A 15,805-nucleotide genomic window follows, 5' to 3' on the forward strand; every position below is an offset into this window, starting at 1 on the left:
AGGAAATAAGGGATCAAATTGAAAACAAGGGTATACAATGTGGCCAAGACTAATGGAAGGCCAGAGGATTGGGAAACTTTTAAAAGCTAGCAAAGAACAACTAAAAAAATAATAAAGAAAGGGAAGATAGAAAATGAAAGTAAACAAGCATGAAATATAAAAACAGATAGTAAGAGTTTCTACAGTTACATGAAAAGGAAAAGAGTGTCTAAAATAAATGTTGATCCCCCAAAGGATGAGACTGGGGAACTAATAATGGAGAACAGGGAAATGGCAGAGATGTTGAACAAATATTTTTTATCGGTCTTTATGGTAGAAGAACCTAAAAACTTTCCAATAGTGGATAATCAAGGGGCTATAGGAAGGGAGGAACTTAATACAATCACTATCACTAATGAAGTAGTACTAGGTAAAATAATGGGACTAAAGGTGGACAAGTCCCCTGGACCAGATGGCTTACATCCTAGGGTCTTAAAAGAAGTGGCTGCAGAGATAGTGGATGTATTGGTTGTAATCTACCAAAATTCCCTGGATTTTGGGGCGGTCCCAACGGATTGGAAAACCGCAAATGTAATGCCCCTATTTAAAAAAGGAGTCAGACAAAAAGCAGGAAACTATAGACCAGTTAGCCTAACATCTGTGGTTGGGAAAATACTGGAGTCCATTATTAAGGAAGCAGTAGTGGGACATTTGGAAAAGATAATTCAATCAAGCAGAGTCAGCATGGTTTTATGAACAGGAAATCATGTTTGAGAAATTTGCTGGTGTTCTTTGAGTTTGTAACAAGCAGAGTGGATAAGGGGGAACCAGTGGATCTGGTGTATTTGGATTTCCAGAAGGCATTTGACAAGGTGTCACATAAAAGGTTACTGCACAAGATAAAAGCTCACGGGGTTGGGGGTAATATATTAGCATGGATAGAGGGTTGGCTTACTAATAGAAAACAGAGTCAGGATAAATGGGTCATTTTCAGGTTTGCAAACCGTAACTAGTGGGGTGCCGCAGGGATCGGTGCTGGGGCCTCAACTATTTACAATCTATATTAATGACTTGGATGAAGGGACCGAGTGTAATGTAGCCAAGCTTGCTGATCATACAAAGATGAGTGGGAAAGCAAATTGTGAGGAGGACACAAAAAAGCTGCAAAGGGATATAGAGAGTCTAACTAAGTGGTCAAAAATTTGGCAGAATGAGTATAATGTTGGAATATGTGAAGTTATCCAATTTGGCTGAAAAATAGAATAGCAAATTATAATTTAAATGGAGAAAAATTGCAAAGTGCTGCAGTACAGAGGGACCTGGGGGTCCTTGTGCATGAAACACAAAAAGTTAGTTTGCAGGTAGAACAAGTAATCAAGAAGGCCTTTATTGCAAGGGGGTAGATTATAAAAGCAGAAAAGTCCTGCTACAACTGTACAGGATATTGGTAAGGCCACACCTGGAGTACTGCGTACAACTTTCTCCGTATTTAAGGAAGGATATACTTGCATTGGTGGCTGTTCAGGGAAAGTTCACTGGGTTGATTCCAGAGATGAGGGTGTTGACTTATGAAGATGGATGTAGAGGAGGTATTTCCACTCTTAGGGGAAACTAAAACTAGGGGACATAGTCTCAGAATAAGGGGCCGCCCATTTAAAACTGAGATGAGGAAGAATTTCTTCTCTCAGAGGGTTTGTAAATCTATGGAATTTTTTGCCCCATGGAGCTGTGGAGGCTGGATCATTGAATATATTTAAGGCGTAGATAGACATATTTTTGAATGATAAGGGAATAAAGGGTTATGGGGAGCGGGCAGGGAAGTGGAGCTCAGTCCATGATCAGATCAGCCATGATCTTATTAAATGGTGGAGCAGGCTCAAGGGGCCAACTGCTCCTATTTCTTATGTTCTTATGAAATAACCTGTCAGCTGGAACACTGTCTATTCATTCCCTTCATTATCTTATAAATCTCAATGATATCAATGATACGCTGCTCTAAGTTAAAGAGTCCCATCTCTTTTAACCAATCTTGATAACTAAGATACTTTAGACTTGGAATTAGTCTAGTGGCCCTCTTCTGCACCCTTTCAAGAGGCTCAATATCATCCACCATGTGAGGAGACCAAAACTGGACACAGTATTCCAAGTGCGGCTTGACTAAGGGCTTGGACAAGGACAAAACAGTACGTCTCATCTTATACTCAATTGTCCTTTGGATACACCCTAAAACCCTATTTGCCCTAACGATCGCTGCACGGCATTGCTTGTGTACCTTTAAGGATGTAAAATAAGTGGATGTGAGGAGTCATGTGATGGAGTAGGCTTGGCAAGGCAGAATGAGGCTGGAGGGAATGATATGCATGACAAGATTTAGGTTAAGGTGCAACTGTACTCTGTTCGGTCATTAAAGCACTTCCTGCACTGAATCCAGGAGCATGGCACCATGCACCTGCTGCTGACCTCCTGAGCCACCTCCAGCCACGCCTTCCTTGTTCCAGCAGCAGATTTCTTCCTCCCATTGCTGGGGAAGAGTATCTCTCTCCAGCTGCTCACTGCCCCCAGCAGTACATCAAGCAATTCGTCGTTAAATCAAGGCACAGCTTGCGACAGTCCTGAATCCATCCGGAGATTTCACCCTCTCTTGGTTCAAACCGCTCCAAATTCCATCTATGGATTTGCCCTTTAAATGCTCCAGTTAGAGCGCGTCATATAGATCTGCACCATACCAGCTGTTACACATTCAACACCAAACCAGAAAATAATATTATAAAGAGATAGCTGTGTTAAAGTACCGCAACCGACACGCTGAATCTTCTTCTGCGTTTCCCCCCGATTCGCATCCGTGCACTCCCACTCCGATCACGCCGCAGAATAATTATCAGGAACACATACCAGTCCTATTACTACCAGTCTTTTCTCCCCTGTGTCCTGGCCAATATTTATCCCTCAATCAACATAACAAAAACAGATTATCTGGTCATTATCACTTTGCTGTTTGTGGGAGTTTGCTGTGCACAAATTGGCTGCCACGTTTCCTACATTACAATAGTGACTACACTCTAAAAGTACTTCACTGACTGTAAAGCGCTTTGAGTTGTCCAGTGGTTATGAAAGGTACTGTATAAATGCAAGTCTTTCTTTTCTTTTTTTGTATGTCAATGGGAGGTGGGTTGGACATTCCAGTCGAATTACTCTTAAGGGAGCAATTTTTGGCAGAATGTTCAGGCACTAACCATCCTCCGAGGTGGCCATGGTGGAGAATTGAGCTGAAACACTGGTTTAGCCCACGTTTAGCGCAAGACGCCATCTTAGTAAAGGAGTTGAAGCGTGCGTTAGGAATGGCCTCCTGGAGGCTGGTTTAGAGGCTGATTGCCACTTAAAATGCCTACTAGGGCTCATTAAAGAGGCTGCACAGCATTTTGGTGGCTAGCGCTTGTCCTAATGCCCTCTCTAAGAGCTACCAGCTGTTTGAGAGTAACCACGACATTGATGTCGGTTTTCAGTGCTTCTTAAAGGTATATCACCATTTCATGTTCAGTTGCTGCTGGAGCTGTGAAGAGGACGTCTGAACCACATCGGGAGACTTTCTGGGAAAGTTTGTTAAGACTTCACCAACACTCGAGCAATATCTATTCTGCAAATTCTCTGAGGACTGCACTTAAAAAGAGTAAATGCTGTGCTACACCACCTTACTCGACACCTTATAGGAGTCACCAGGAGAAAAGGAGTGCATGGTCATTGGCATCTTGCTAGGGGTCCCCCTTGGTCTGGACTGTTATGTCTTGAATAAAGAGTCAGATTAGATACTCCGAACTCAAAGTAAGGTGTGACCGTAGTCCTTTATTACAGATCTCAGAGTGCCTCTCTAGCCTATGCGGCCTCCTTATATACAGGTGCTCTCAAGGGATTGTGGGATCCCTTGGGACTCCAGGGGATAAGTCCACTGGTGGCTTGACATGATATTTACAGGTTTACATACATAACAACACTCCCCCCGTCCCCCCGCCGCCAAAGTCAATAGTGTAACTATTTACAATCTGAGTCAATCTGGGGCCTTCCTTTCCCTGGTTGATCGTCTCGGTGCAAATGCTGGTTTTGGTGAGTCGTTTGTTGGGCCCTCGCTGGGCTGCTGTGCAGCTGGCCTTGCAGGGGGTGGTGAGTCCTACTGGGCTGCTGTGGGTGATGGGTTCTGCTTCGTGGTCAACTGTTGGGTCAGCTGCCACTTGTGTGTGTGTGTGTGTTGGAGGGTCGACAAAGGTAGCGTTTATTGTGGGTTGTTCTGGATAGTCCGTAAATCTGAATTTAGTTTGGTCCAAGTGTTTCCTGCAGGTGAGTCCATTTGAGAGTTTGACCACAAACACCTTACTCTTTGGCCAAAACAGTGCCAAGAAGCCACTTGGGACCTTGTCCATAGTTCAACACAAATACAGAATCATTTATCTCAATTTCGCGTGACACACTTGCGCGATCATTATATGTATTCTGTTGACGCCGCCTGCTCTCTACTTGTTCCTATAGTACAGGGTGGACAAATGAAAGCCTTGTCTTAAGTGCCCTTTTCTTGAGCAGTTCAGCGGGAGGGACCCCAGTGAGCGAGTGAGGTCTTGTGCGGTAACTAAGCAGGACTCGGGATAACTGAGTCTGCAGTGAGCCTTCAGTTACCCTTTTCAAGCTATGCTTGATTGTTTGAACTGCTCGTTCTGCTGACCGTTGGACGCTGGTTTAAACAGGGCAGATGTGACATGTTTGATCCCATTGCGGGTCATGAACTCCTTGAACTCGGCACTGGTAAAGCACGACCCATTGTCACTCACAAGGACATCAGGCAAGCCGTGCGTGGCAAACATGGCCTGTAGGCTTTCAATGGTAACAGCGGACGTGCTTGCCGACATTTCACACATCCAATCCATTTGGAGTACGCATCTACAACCACTAAGAACATTTTTCCCAAGAATGGGCCTGCATAGTTGACATGGACCCTGGACCACGGTTTGGAGGGACAGGACCATAAACTTAGTGGCGCCTCCCTGGGTGCATTGCTTAACTGTGAACATATATTACATTGGTGCACGCAGGATTCGAAGTTAGCATCGATACCAGGCCACCACACGTGGGATCTGGCTATCACTTTCATCATTACGATGCCTGGGTGGGTGCTGTGGAGATCACGAATGAAGGTGTCCTTGCCTTTTTTTGGCACCACGACTCGATTACCTCATAGGAGACAGCCTTCCTGTATAGACATTTCATCTCTGCGCTGCTGGTACGGCTTTATTTCTTCCTGCATCTCTAATGGGACACTAGACCAACTCCCGTGGAGCACACAGTTTTTTACTAAGGACAGTAAGGGGTCCTGGCTCGTCCAGGTTCTAATCTGTTGAGCGATAACAGGTGATTGCTCACTCTTGAATGCTTCCATTACCATAACTAAATCTGCGGGCTGTGCCATCTCCACCCCTGTGGTGGGCAATGTCAGCCTACTGAGAGCATCGGCACTGTAGTGTCCTTACACCTTACTATAGAATCCCACGAGGCATGTACTGCAGACACGGTCACTACGTGACCTGAACATTTATTCCCAGGACCAAGAAGTGCTGACCCAGCGTGGGACCTCCCTTTATATACCTGGATGACCAGGTGAGGAGTGTCTCCCACAAGTTCACCCCCTGTGGTCAAGGTGTGCATTACTCAGGTGTATACAGTGTACAGTGTTGTTACATAAAGGTTACAGTTATGTGAAGGTTACAAACATGACATCACCTCCCCCCAACCTCTTTGGGTCAAAGATTGAGACTTTCAGGCGGTTGATGCTCTCTCGTGGAGCGCCGCAGTTGGGGCTCTGGTGGTTGGACCTTGGCATGTGTCTCTATCACCTGAGTTGATTCCGGCCTGTCCGGGCTGGCCACAGGGACAGTGCATGCTGGTGAATGTCCTTGTTGCTCGTTCACTGGCAGTGGTGTGGGTGACATCTCATGATCTTCCTCAGGTTCCTCAGTGTCCATGCTGAACCTTTTCTTTACTTGATCCAGATGTTTGGGGCATATCTGCCCATTGTTAAGTCTGACCACTATGACCCTATTCCCCTCTTTGCCAATTACAGTACCCTTGAGCAACTTGGGTCTCAAAGCATGATTGAGAACGAATACAGGGTCATCAATTTCTATGCATCTTCCCACTGAGCTGCGATCATGGCACTCGATTTGGGACTGGCGCTTGCCCTCAACAATGTCTGACAGAGCTGGGTGAATGAGGGACAGCCACGTTTTAAACGTGCATTTCATGAGTAGTTCCGCGGGCGGGACTGCCGTGAGCGAATGCGGTCGGGATCAAAAGGCCAGCAGGAGGCGCGATAGGCGGTACTGAAGGGAGGGTCCTTGAATCTAGAGCATGCCCTGTTTTATGATTTGAACCGCACATTCCGCCTGACCATTGGAAACCGGCTTGAACGGTGCTGTCCTGATGTGTTTGATACCATTGCCCGACATAAACTTCTGGAATTCATAGCTAGTGAAACACGGGCCGTTATCGCTAACCAGGATGTCTGGCAAACCGTGGGTCGCAAAGACCATGTGCAGACTCTCCACAGTGATGGATGTCGTGCACGAATTCAATATGATGCACTCGATCCATTTCGAGTATGCATCGACAACAATCAGGAAAATTTTTCCCATGAACGGGCCCGTGTAGTCTATGTGAATACGTGACCATGGCCTGGTGGGACAGGGCCACGGGCTGAGTGGGGCCTCCCTGGGGGCATTTCCCAGCTGAGCACACATCGTGCACCTACGAACACAGTGTTCCAGGTCTGAGTCAATTCTTGGCCACCATACATGTGACTGGGCAATGGCCTTCATTAGCACGATGCCTGGGTGCTCGCTGTGGTGTTCCCTGATGAATGCTTCCCTTCCTTTCTGGGGCATGACTACCCGGCTGTCCCATAGCAGGCAGTCGGCTTGGATGGAGAGTTCGTCCATCCATCTGTGAAACGGCCTGACCTCCTCGGGGCACGCTCCGTGTGCGGGCGCCCAATCCCCAGTCAGGACACATTTCTTTATCAGGGATAGGTGAGGATCTCTGTTGGTCCAGATTTTGATCTGGCGGGCTGTGATGGGGGAGCCTGCAGTGTCGAAAGCCTCAACAGCCATGACCATCTCCGCGCTTTGCTCCGACGCCCCCTCGGTGGTCGCCAGTGGAAGCCTGCTGAGCGCGTCAGCACAATTTACGGTGCCTGGCCAGTGCCGTATGGTGTAGTCATACGCAGCCAGCGTGAGGGCCCACTGCTGTATGCGAGCTGACGCGTTGGCATTGACAGTCTTGCTGTCGGACAACAGGGATGTTGACGGTTTGTGGTCCGTTTCTAACTCGAACCTTCTGCCAAAAATGTACTGGTGCATCTTTTTCACTCCGTAGACACATGCGAGTACTTCCTTTTCAACCATCCCATATCCTCGTTCTGCCTGGGAGAGCGACCTGGAGGCATAAGCCACAGGTTGGAGTTGGCCTTCATCATTACTCTGCTGCAACACGCACCCAACCCCATAGGATGATGCATCACACGTTAAAAGCAGTTTCTTACAGGGGTTGTATAAGGTCAACAAAGAAGAACAAAGCAGATTCCGCGCCCGATTGAAAGCCCGTTCTTGATAGTCCCCCCAAAACCATTCACAACCCTTATGCAGGAGCACGTGCAGCGGCTCCAACAATGTGCTTAAGTTCGGCAGAAAGTTCCTGAATAGTCCCAGAAATGACCGCAACTCCGATGTGTTGCCGGGCCTGGGCGTACGACGGATCGCCTCCGTTTTGAATTCGGTAGGCTGGATCCCGTCTGCGGGAACCCTCCTGCCCAAAAACTCGATCTCTGGGGCCAAAAACACACACTTGGACTTCTTTAGTCGCAAGCTTACCTGGTCCAGTTGTTGTAGCACCTCCTCCAGGTTGTGGAGGTGTTCCTCGGCGTCTCGACCTGTGATTAGGATGTCATCTTGGAATGCGATTGTTCCAGGGATGGATTTAAGCAAGCTTTCCATGTTCCTCTGGAAGATAGCGGCCGCTGAACGAATGCTAAGTGGACACCTGTTGTAAACAAATAGCCCCTTGTGTGTAGTGATGGTGGTCAGAAGCTTGGATTCTTCAGCCAGTTCCTGAGTCACGTAGGCTAAAGTGAGGTCCACCTTGGTGAACAGCTTGCCCCCTGCTCGCGTGGCAAAAAGATCCTCCGCTCTTGGAAGTGGGTATTGGTCCTGTAGCGACACTCGGTTGATGGTGGCCTTGTAGTCGCCACAAATCCTGACCGAGCCATCCACTTTAAGGACAGAAACGAAGGGGCTTGCCCAGTCACTGAATTCAACAGGTGAAATTATGCCCCCTCTTAGCAGCCTGTCCAACTCACTCTCAATTCTCTCACGCATCACATACGGCATGGCCCTGGCTTTGTGGTGCACTGGTCTGGCGTCAGGGGTGATGCGTATCATTACTTTGGTGCCTTTAAAAGTCACAACAGCTGGTTGAAAAAGTGGCCGAATTTTTGTAGGACCTGTGAGCATGAACTTTGCTCCACAGATGAAATGGCGTGCACATCCGCCCATTTCCAATTCATTCGGCTAACCAGCTCCTCCCCAAGACCATGGGACCATTCCCCGGGACAATGAACTCAGCCATGAACTCATTGAATGGCGGTGCAGGCTAGAAGGGCCGAATGGCCTACTCCTGCACCTATTTTCTATGTTTCTAATCCAGTGTGGCAGCTGATTCTCCGATCCATTGTGTGTGACCACCAAGTTTGCACTGCCTAGTACTGGGATGATCTATCTGGTGTACGTCTGTAGCTGCGTGTCAATGCATTCCAGTTTGGGCCTGTTAGCTTTGAGTGACCATAGTTTTTCAAATTGTTGGGCACTCATAAGTGACTGGCTGGCTCCTGTGTCCAGCTCCATGCGTACCAGGATGCAATTTAATAGAACTTGCATCATCATAGGTGGTGTTTTGGTATATGAGCTGTGGACGTTTGCCACATGAACCCGCTGGACTTCAGCATCCATATCTTTGCCCCAAGCATTACCCTGCCTTGCAGACCCCTCGTCTGGTTCCGCTGCCTCATAAACTAGCCTCGCTATGGGCTTTCTGCACATTCTGGCCAGATGTCCACTGAAGTTACAGTTTCTACAGATAAATTGTTGAAACCTACAGGTTTTCACAGCATGTCTACCACCGCACCACCAGCATGAGCTGATATTGTTGTGAACAAAGGAACTGTTAACAGGCATTCCTCTCTGAATGTCTCTTTGATTACTCCTGAGCACTCTGTCGTTGAGTGTCAATGGTCCCATCCCGGGATGCATTGTCCCTGGTGATGGCGTGAACTGCCGATCCCCCTGCCATTGTCTCTGTTGCTGGCCCACCCTAGAGCCTGTTGTTGCCTGGGCGGTGTCGAATTGCCCTTGCCTGCCTGCGGGGTTCTGAGTCTCGTTTACAATGTTAACTCCCTGGTCCATCGCCACATTGGAACCAGGGCTGCGTGCGTAAATTATCTTGGTCTTCTCTTCCCCTGCCATGAAGGTCTGAGCTATCAGCGTTGCCCTTTCCAAAGTCAAGTCCTTGGTCTCAATAAGCTTCCTGAAAATCCCGGCATGACCAATGGCCTCAATGAAGAAATCCCTTAACACCTCCTCCCTGCAGGCGTCTGTGAACTTACAGAGACTGGCCAAAAGCCGAAGGTCCGCAACGAAGTCCGATATGTTTTGTCCCTCCCGACGCTAGTGTGTATAGAACCGGTGCTGGGCCATGTGTATGCTGCTCGCTGGTTTGAGGTGCTCACCGATCAGAGTGCTGAGCTCTTCAAAGGACTTGTCCACTGGCTTCTCGGGTGCGAGCAGGTCTTTCATCAGCGCATAAATCTTGGATCCACAGCTGGTCAGTAGATGCGCCCTCCGCTTGCCAGCCGCTTCCTCTCCCAGCCAGTCCTTCGTGACAAAGCTCTGCTGGAGCCTCTCAACGAAATCATCCCAGTCCTCACCAACACAGTACCGTTCCTCTGGGCTACCAGTGGTCATCCTCATGGGTCATTGATTTCTGTTTCTCGTTGCCAAATGTAGTGTCCTTACACCTTACTATAGAATCACACGAGGCATGTACTGCAGACAAGGTCACTACATGACCTGAACATTTATTCCCAGGACCAAGAAGTGCTGACCCTGTGTGAGACCTCCCTTTATATACCTGGATGACCAGGTGAGGAGTGTTTCCCACAAGTTCACCCCCTGTGGTCAAGGTGTGCATTACTTAGGCGTACACAGTGTACAGTGTTGTTACATAAAGGTTACAGTTATGTGAAGGTTACAAACATGACAGGCACAGTTTTCTGTCCATCTCTGGATGCGGGCTGATGCATTCTTATTTATCCCCTTGCTTGCAGAAAAGAGGGATATAAGTGGCTTATGGTCGGTTTCCAATTCAAATTTGAGTCTGAACAGATATTGATGCATTTTCTTTACCCTGTAAACACATGCTAGCGCTTCTTTTTTGATCATACTGTAGGCCCTCTCAGCCTTAGACAGACTTCTGGATGCATAAGCAACCGGTTGCAATTTCCCAAATTCATTAGCTTGTTGCAATACACACCCGACCCCGTACGATGACGCAGCAAAGAGTGCAAGGGCTCTAAAAATGTGCTAAGACCTGGTAAGAAGTTTCCAAAATAGTTCAGGAGTCCTAGAAACGACCGCAGCTCCGTCACGTTCTGTAGTCTCTGTGCTTTCTTGATTGCCTCCGATTTCGATTCGGTGGGCCTCATGCCATCCACCACGATTCTTCTCCCCAGGAACTCCACTTCAGGCAACAGGAAAATGCCCTTTCAGTGTTGCAGTGTGAGCCCCACATGATTGAGCCGACTAAGAATCTCCTCCAGGTTCTGCAGATGCTCGACGGTGTCCCGACCAGCAACCACGGTGCGCGGGACCAACTTCAGCAAGCTTTCCATGTTTCTCTGGAATATTGCCGCGGCCAATCGAATCCCAAAAGAGCATCTGTTGTAAATGAAAAGACCTTTGTGCGTGTTGATGCAAGTGAAGCCTTTTGATGATTCCTCCAGCTCCTGTGTCATGTAGGCCGAGGTCAAGTCCAGCTGCATGAACGTTTTCTCTCCCGCCAGTGTCGCAAATAGTTCATCTGCCTTTGGTAGCAGGTATTGATCCTGCAGGGAGAAACAATTAATAGTTACTTTGTAATCACCACAAATTCTTATGGTGCTGTTTCCTTGAGGACTGGAACAATCGGACTGGCCCACTCATTGAATTCGATCGGCGAAATGATGCCCTCTCCTTTCAGCCTGTTCAGCTCGATCTCTACCCTCTCTCTCATCATGTAAGGTACCGCTCTCGACTTGTGATGGATGGAATCAAATGGATCTGCATTTTTGCTCCTTGGAACTTCCCAATGCCTGGTTCGAACAGTGAGGGGAACTTGTTTAGGATCTGGGCACATGAGGTGTCGTCGACAGACTAGAGCGCTGAGATGTCGTCCCAGTTCCAGCATATCTTTCCCAGCCAGCTCCTGCCGAACAGCGTGGGGCCATCGCCTGGTACCACCCAGAGTGGTAACTCGTGCACCGCTCCATCATAGGAGACCTTTACGGCAGCTCTGCCGATTACGGGAATCAGTTCCTTTGTGTACGTTCTCAGTTTAGTACGAATGGGAGTCAGGACTGGCCTTGAGGCCTTGCTGCACCACAATTTATCGAAAGTCTTTTGGCTCATTATGGACTGGCTTGCACCCGTGTCCAGCTCCATGGACACTGTGAGTCCATTTAATTCAACCTTCAGCATTATCGGGGGACACTTTGTGGTAAATGTGTGCACCCCATATGCTTTTGCTTCCTCAGTCTGAGGCTATGGTTCATCGTGATCCACCGTGGATCTGTCTTCCTCTGCAACATGGTGGTTTGCAGGATTAGCAGGGTTTACAGCTCGCTTGCACATGTGTTGGAGGTGTCCCATTGTTCCACAGCCCTTGCAAATGAATCCTTTGAAGCGGCATGAATGGAAATGATGATCACCCCCGCAGCGCCAACAAGATATTAATCGCCTTATATTCACCACCCTTGATGGTGGACTCTGAGTCATTTGCGTGTAAATCCTGCCCTGGACATTTCGATTCAAAAACAACCTTACTTTGTTCACACTACTTGCAGCAGCACTAATGTGCTGAGAAATTTGTTTGGTATTGTCACAGGTAGCGATAAATGCCTGGGCTATCGCTATGGCTTTACTTAAGGTTGGGGTCTCTACAGTCAAAAGTTTGTGAAGTATTACTTCATGGCCAATGCCAAGTATAAAGAAGTCCCTGAGCATGTGCTCCAAGTGTCCTTCAAATTTGCAATGTCCTGCAAGGTGCCTTAGCTCAGCAACGTAGCTTGCCACTTCCTGGCCTTCAGATCTCTTGTACGTGTAGAACCGATACCTCGCCATCAGAACGCTTTCCTTCGGGTTTAGATGCTCCCAGACCACCAGTGTGCACAACTCATTGTACGACGTTTCTGTGGGTTTCGCTGGAGCAAGGAGGTTTTTCATGAAGCCATACTTGGTGCCCCGCAAACGGTGAGGAGGATCGCTCTTCATTTGACAGCATTCGCATCTCCTTCCAGCTCGTTGCCCACAAAGTATTGGTCGAGTCGCTCCACGAAGGTTTCCGAATCATCTCCCTCCGGAAATTTCTTCAGCTTCTCTGCATTGTTGCGGAGGGGTTCATCAGCTGTATCTCATCGCCAGTTGTTATGTCTTGAATAAAGAGTCAGACTAGATACTGCAAGCTCAAAGTAAGGTGTGACCATAGTCCTTTATTACCGATCTCAGAGTGCCTCTCCAACCTGTGAGGCCTCCTTATAGACAGGTGCTCCCAAGGGATTGTGGGATCCTTGGGACTCCAGGGGATAAGCCCTCTGGTGGTTAGACATGGTATTTACATGTTTACATACATAACATGGACGAAGAATGCGAAGAGGAGAGGAAACCAACTGCTGCAGGGGAGAAGGACAGGAGGGTGAGGTAGAGTCATTCTTCCCTGTGGGTACAGGACTTCCTCCTCCTCTGGCCCTCCTCCAGTGCAGCGTCCAAGAACCTGTGCGCTCTCACCCTCGGTCCCTGAGCCATCCTGCAACTTGCCACTGTGCCAGCGAAGAGCCCACATATACTGCTCCACGAAAACTGCTCCACTTGAGTGCTAAACCTGCAGGTATCTACTTTAGTTCTAATTATGGTAATCAGAAATTAGGACCAAAATTGCGTGCTAAAACCAGACTTTCAAATAAGTGGAGAGGCGTGAGTCCGGGGTCGGCGAGAGGCCTATAAAAGGCCCAACACAGCTGCAGTCGGGAGCAGCGTCGGAGGTGCGTGGAGAGGCTTGTGCAGCTACAGGGAGAAGGCAAAAAAGAAGTAGAAAGAAACAGAAAGGTGATGTCACAGCCAAGGGGGTAAGTGATTGGCTGGTGATTGGTGAGTAGTTTTTCTTTTTTCTCTTCTATAACAGTGAGTAAACTTTAGCATTGTTGTTGCCAATTTAAGTGTATCTAAAGGTTAAGTAATGGCAGGAGAGCTCGGTCATATGACATGCTCCTCTTGTACCATGTGGGAACTCAGGGACACTTCCGGTGTCCCTGACGACTACGTGTCCGGGAAGTGTATCCGCCTCCAGCTCCTGACGGTCTGCATTGCGGAATTGGAGCTGAGGGTGGATTTACTCTGGAGCATCCATGATGCTGAGAATGACATGAGTAACACGTGTAGCGAGTTGGTCTTACCGCAGGTGAAGGGTCCACAGCCAGATAGGGAATGGAAGACCAGCAGGAAGAGCAGTGCAAGAAAGGTAGTGCAGGGGTCCCCTGCGGTCATCCACCTGCAAAACAGATACACCGCTTTGAGTACTGTTGAGGGGGATGACTCATCAGGGGAGGGCAGCAGCAGCCAAGTTCATGGCACTGTGGCTGGCTCTGCTGCACAGGAGGGCAGGAAAAAGAGTGGGAGAGCGATAGTGATAGGGGATTCAATTGTAAGGGGAATAGATAGGCGTTTCTGCGGCCGCAACTGAGACTCCAGGATGGTATGTTGCCTCCCTGGTGCAAGGGTCAAGGATGTCTCGGAGCAGGTGCAGGACATTCTGAAAAGGGAGGGTGAAAAGCCAGTTGTCGTGGTGCACATTGGTACCAACAATATAGGTAAAAAAAGGGATGAGGTCCTATGAGACGAATTTAAGGAGCTATGAGCTAAATTAAAACATAGGACTTCAAAAGTAGTAATCTCGGGATTGCTACCAGTGCCACGAGCTAGTCAGAGTAGGAATCGCAGGATAGCTCAGATGAATACGTGGCTTGAGCAGTGGTGCAGCAGGGAGGGATTCAAATTCCTGGGGCATTGGAACCGGTTCTGGGGGAGGTGGGACCAGTACAAACCGGACGGTCTGCACCTGGGCAGGACCGGAACCAATGTCCAAGGGGGAGTGTTTGCTGGTGCTGTTGGGGAGGAGTTAAACTAATATGGCAGGGGGATGGGAACCATTGCAGGGAGACAGAGGGAAACAAAATGGAGACAAAAGCAAAAGACAGAAAGGAGATGAGTAAAAGTTGAGGGCAGAGAAACCCAAGGCAAAAAACAAAAAGGGCCACTGTACAGCAAAATTTGAAAGGGTCAAAGTGTAATAAAAAGGCAAGCATGAAAGCTCGGTGCCTCAATGCAAGGAGTATTCGGAACCCAGGAGAGGGCTCTGAACTAGTTAGATTGGGTGAGAGCTCAGATGAACAGGACCCCAAGAAAGAATACAAAAGGCAGGAGGCAACAGAGCAGAGTAGCACTGGGGTAAGTGTAAACCACAAGGTGATAGGAAGGGACAATATGTATGAATATAAAGGGGCTGCAGGAGGGGTCAAAACTAAAAATCATGGTTTAAAAACTAGTATTAAAACACTCTACCGAAACGCATGCAGCATTCGAAATAAAGTAAATGAATTGACGGCACAAATCATTACAAATGGGTATGATTTGATGGCCATTACAGAAACATGGTTGCAGGGTGGCCAAGACTGGGAATTAAACATACAGGGGTATCTGACAATTCGGAAAGATCGACAAGAAGGGAAAGGAGGTGGGGTAGCTCTGTTAATAAAGGATGATATCAGGGCAGTTGTGAGAGACGATATTGGCTCTAATGAACAAAATGTTGAATCATTGTGGGTGGAGATTAGAGATAGTAAGGGGAAAAAGTCACTGGTGGGCGTAGTTTATAGGCCCCCAAATAATAACTTCATGGTGGGGAGGACAATAATCAAGGGAATAATTGAGGCATGTGAAAAAGGAACGGCAGTAATCATGGGGGATTTTAACCTACATATCGATTGGTCAAATCAAATCACACGGGGTAGCCTTGAGGAGGAATTCATAGAATGCATATGGGATTGTTTCTTGGAACAATATGTTACAGAACCTACAAGGGAGCAAGCTATCTTAAATCTGGTCCTGTGTAATGAGACAGGAATAATAAACGATCTCCTAGTAAAAGATCCTCTCGGAATGAGTGATCACAGTATGGTTGAATTTGTAATACAGATTGAGGGTGAGGAAGTAGTGTCTCAAATGAGCGTACTATGCTTAAACAAAGGAGACTACAGTGGGATGAGGGCAGAGTTGGCTAAAGTAGACTGGAAACACAGACTAAACGGTGGCACAATTGAGGAATAGTGGAGGACTTTTAAGGAGCTCTTTCATAGTGCTCAACAAAAATTTATTCCAGTGAAAAAGAAGGGCGGTCAGAGAAGGGATAACCAGCCGTAGATAACCAAGGAAAT

The sequence above is a fragment of the Pristiophorus japonicus genome, chromosome 12, assembly GCF_044704955.1.
Source record: "Pristiophorus japonicus isolate sPriJap1 chromosome 12, sPriJap1.hap1, whole genome shotgun sequence".
NCBI classification, from domain to species: domain Eukaryota; kingdom Metazoa; phylum Chordata; class Chondrichthyes; family Pristiophoridae; genus Pristiophorus; species Pristiophorus japonicus.